This window comes from Lepus europaeus, chromosome 5 (genome assembly GCF_033115175.1).
Source record: "Lepus europaeus isolate LE1 chromosome 5, mLepTim1.pri, whole genome shotgun sequence".
NCBI classification, from domain to species: domain Eukaryota; kingdom Metazoa; phylum Chordata; class Mammalia; order Lagomorpha; family Leporidae; genus Lepus; species Lepus europaeus.
In genome coordinates this window covers 144,734,671-144,739,513 of record NC_084831.1, presented here as the reverse complement: position 1 = coordinate 144,739,513, position 4,843 = coordinate 144,734,671, and the positions used below count along the sequence as shown (strand labels likewise).

The following is a 4,843-nucleotide window of genomic DNA, read 5'->3' as shown; positions in this document are numbered from 1 at the left end:
GTGAATTAATGCTATAGCTACTACTGAAACAGTATTTTACACTTTATGTTCTGTGTGGGTGCAAACTGATGAATTCTTTACTTAATATATACTAAATTGATCTTCTGTATGTAAAGATAATTGAAAATGAATCTTGATCTGAATGGAATCGGAGAGGCAGTGGAAGATGTAGGATTGCAGGTGGGAGGGAAGTTATGGGGGGCAAAAAGCCATTGCAATCCATTAACTGTACTTTTGGAAATTTATATTTACTAAATGAAAGTTAAAGAAAAAACAATAAAAAGAAAGTGGATGCAAATGAAACCCATCATACTTAGTGAAATAAGCCACTCAAAGAAAGACAAATATCATATGGTCTCTCTGATCTGTAGTAAATAATAGAGTAATTAAAATGTAATCTATAAGGGGGCTGACATTTTGGTGTAGCAGTAAAGCAAGGCCTGCAGTGCCATCATCCTAAATGGGTGCCAGTTTGAGTCTCAACTGCTCCACTGTCTCTGCTATGGCCTGGGAAAGCGTAGAAGATGGTGCAAGTCCTTGGGCCCCTGGACCTGTGTGGGAGATCTGGAGGAAGCTCCTGGCTCCTGGCTTTGGATAACACAGCTCTGGCTGATGCGGCCATCTGGGGAGTCAACCATTGGGTGGAAGACCTCTCTCTCTCTCTACCTCTCTACCTCTGCCTCTCTGTAACTCTGCCTTTCAAAAAAATAAATTAATGTTTTTAAAAAGTGTAATCTATAAAAGTTAAACTGACACTTTGAGATGCAATGATTTTGAACAGCCCTTACCTTGACTATAGAGGAATAATGTTCTTGTTTGTTTGGTTCTTTTCTCCTTTTTTCTTCATGCTAATCAGTGAACTCTCTTCCCTAGTGTGGTGTTAATCTTATGAGTATAAAACTTAGCTGAAAATTGATCTCTGTAAAAAATAAGGAGGGGAAAGGAAAGGGAGGAGGAAGAAAGGCATGAATATGTGTGGGAGGGAGGTGGGGGGAAGAATCACTATGTTCCCAAATCTAAATCTATTAAATGCATGAAGTTGCATTTTTTTGACAGGTAGAGTGGACAGTAAGAGAGACACACAGAGAAAGGTCTTCCTTTTCTGTTTGTTCACCCCCCAATGGCTGCTGCAGCTGGCACACTATGCTGATCCAAAGCCAGGAGCCAGGTGCTTCTCCTGGTCTCCCATGTGGGTGCAGGGCCCAAGGACTTGGGCCATCCTCCACTGCACTCCCGGGCCACAGCAGAGAGCTGAACTGGAAGAGGAGCAACCAGGACAGAATCCAGTGCCCTGCCTGGGACTAGAATCTGGTGTGCCAGCACTGCAGGCAGAGGATTAGCCTAGTGAGCCATGGCACCAGAATGAAGTTGTATTCTTTAAACAAAATAAAACAAACCAAAAATTTTTAACTTCATAAATTAATCTAAATAAGATACCATCAAGACTATACTTTCAGGGTCATTTCTATAGTTTGCTACTAAATAAGATACCATCAAAATATCATCCGTTTCTTTTTAATAAACAGATTTTTAAAAAAATTATTAGCAACAATTATACATATTTATGTGCTACAGAGAAATATTTAAGTTCATGTATACAATTTGTACTGTTCAAAACAGGATCATCAACATATCCCTTTATCTAGCATTACTTCATGATTAGAGGCATGGAGTGTCCTCCTTCTGTTTGTTCTTACAATATCTAGTAGATTACTGTTAGCTGCAGTCTCTCCACTATGCTGCACAACACTAGGTTATTATTCCTTTGATCTAAGTCTGATTTGGTAACCACTATCCAGACTCCCTCTGCCCACCCTCCATACCTTCTTCATAGCCTCTAGAAATCACCATCCTGTGTTCAGATTGATGTGTTTTTGGTTGTTTGGCTGGGTTTTTTTTTTTTTTTTGGCTTCTACATATGAAGGAGAACGTGAGGTGTTTGTTTTCTGTGTGTAGTTTATTTCACTTAACATGATATACCACCTGTCTCTTAATCAAACTCAAAAAGTATATCCATCAATAATGGTAATTCTACATACTCTGCATTTATAAGAAAGACAAGGATTTCTAGAACTATCTCCTACAGCTTCTATACCAAGAACTACCATGTATAAAGTTAAAAATAGTGAGTCTAGGGGCCAGTGCTGTGGCATAGCAAGAAAAGTCACCAGCTGCAGTGTCAGCATCACATGTGGATGCCAGTTTGAGTCCTTGCTGCTACACTTCCAATCCAGTTCCCTGCTAATGTTCCTGGGAAAGCAGTGGAAGATGGCCCAAGTTTTTGGGCCCCTGCACCCACGTGAAGACCCAGAAGAAGCTCCTGACTCCTGGCTACTGGCTCCTAGCTCCTGGCTTTGGATCAGCCGAGCTCCAGCCATTGCAGCCATTTGGTGAGTGAACCAGCAGATGGATGATCCCTTCCTCTCCCTCTCTTTGTAACTCTGCCTTTCAAATATATACGTAAAGCTTTTAAAAAGTGACTCCAGGAATGGGTGTTTGGCCTACCAGATAAGATGCCAAAATATCATATCAGAATACTTGAATTTGATTACCAGCTTTGATTCCTGCATCCAGCTTTCTGCTAGTGCAGACCTGGGAGGCAGAAGTGGTGACCCAAGTGATCAGATTTCTACCACCCATGTAGATGATCTGAACTGAGCTCCTGTCTCTCAGCTTTGGTCCCAGCCTTGCAGCTATTTCAGGCACTTGGGGAGTGAACAGTAGATGGCTGCATTGTCACTCTATCTCTTGGCCCCTCAAATAATAATGATGATGAGTCTAAGACACCAGTGGAATCATAACAATGCTTACTATTTGTTTACTGTTTCAAATGTATGAATTGTTAATAGACATAAATGTATTTGAGTTAAAATTCTGAGAGATGAAAGTAACTAAAATTATATTTTTGGTTTTCAAATGAAGGAAGTCAAGTGTTTGATAAGGTTTTACTTTTTAAGGATAACTTATTCATGAATTGTATTTACAGCTAAGTTTTGCTTATTCATTCTATTTGAAAAGCAGAGAGATATAGAGACAGACAGAGAGCCCTGCCATCCACTGGTTCACTCCCAAATATCTGCAATAGCTGGGGCTAGGCCAAGCTGAAGCTAGAAACCAGGAATTCAATCCAAGTTTACTACATGGGTGGCAGGGACCAGCTTTGTGAGCCATCACTGCTGCCTCTCATGGTGCCCATTAGCAGGAAGCTGGAGTTGGGAGTGGAGCCAGTACTCAAATTCAGGCACTGCCAAATGGGACAGAGACATCCCAAGAAGCAGCTTAGCCACAGCACAAAATTCCCACCCTCAGAGCTAGAGCTAAGTTTTGAACCCTAAATCAACTTTAGAGTGGAAGACACTAATATTGCAAACACTTACTGTATCAAGTTACAATTTAGACAACAAAATCTCACTAACCAGAAAACCATATTCCCCCAACAGTAACATGACATAATATAATAAGGTTATTTTTCTGCCCTCTATGTGAACACCTTTTCTTTTCTACTATATGAGTTTGGGTGGAAGCCAGAACTACTCTCCAATGAGGCTAAAAAAGCCAAATATTTGTTATTTCAACCTCTGCTTTGGTATGGATGTAAGCGCTTAACCTGTGTTTATTGACCAGATGCTTCTGTTCCAGACCTTGGGCCTGAGCACTGGTGTGACAGAGAAGTAGGAGCAGGGCTGATCCCCTCTGGCAGCCCAGGTAGAAATGATGTCTCCAGCAGAGCAAGGGCAATGCAAGATGCAAGTGTAGCCTTTGGTACTCCTCAGAGGAAGCCATGGAGACACCTTAAGCCTCTCATGGCACGGTTTTGGCTGTGTGACCTCCCTCATTCTTACCCATTTGCAAGGTCCAGTTCTATAGTTCTCTAGGGATTCTACAAATACCAAGTAGACTTTTCTTTTCAGAAATTATTTTCTTTGCCTAAATTCACTATATTGATTTATTTGGTTATGATTATGAACCACAGGGCAGAAATATGCTTGTATCTAATTAATAGCTATATAGCACAGGCTTAGTTTTATCTAGCAGGAGTGTTGGACTTGTATCATGCCAGTTGCACTCTAGTCATTTTGGGAAATGACACTTGCATTGCAGAGTGGAAAGGTTTAGGAACCAATGCATTAAATTGTTCATTGATTGCTGTCATGTTCATGATGTTTTGTGTATACCTTCACACTCTGCAGTAAAACCTTGCCTATGACCTGAAAGTTATGTACTTTCCTGTCTCTGCTATAATTTTTAATGTGCTTCTAAGAGGTCCTATCCTGATAATCTCTTAATGTAAACAACAGTAGCTAAAGAGGAATTACCAGGTTTAATTTTATATATCAACACTCTCATTTTCTTCCTGCTTTCTTGAGGAAAATTTCTCCAGTATTGATGCTGTGAATTAAATGGCTCTCATATGAAAAGAGTTTCTATGACTTTTTCATTTTTAGGATACTGAAAAAATAGATTGCAGAGCTTTTGGGTAATTTGGCAGTTTGAGGCATCAAGAAGAGCTGTCATTTTTTATGTTAAGGCAGCTAAGATTCTCCTGTATTCCCATCACTGAAGGGTGGAAGAAAGCAGGAGGATGATGCCATCAGCACCGTGTGAGGCCAGGAAATTAGTCATGACTTTCACAGGTCAGACATCATCAAATAAACAGATTGTCCAGGACTTCAACACCATCTACTTTCTAAATTTAAACATGTGATAGGTTCTCAGTGTTTGCTCAGATATGCACTTTAAGAATCTTCACATTCCTTCTTATACACACCCCAGGATTCTGACAGACGTGAAGTGGATGCATTAACTAAAGGCAAAACAACTATCTTTTCTGTGAGCAAACTGG

The 4,843-nt window shown here is 40.3% G+C and overlaps 1 pseudogene; it reads left to right on the top strand.

Moving 5' to 3' along the window:
• The first annotated feature begins 1,441 nt into the window (after window positions 1-1,441).
• Window positions 1,442-1,527, top strand: LOC133761235 (small nucleolar RNA U3; annotated as a pseudogene).
• Window positions 1,528-4,843: the final 3,316 nt, after the last annotated feature.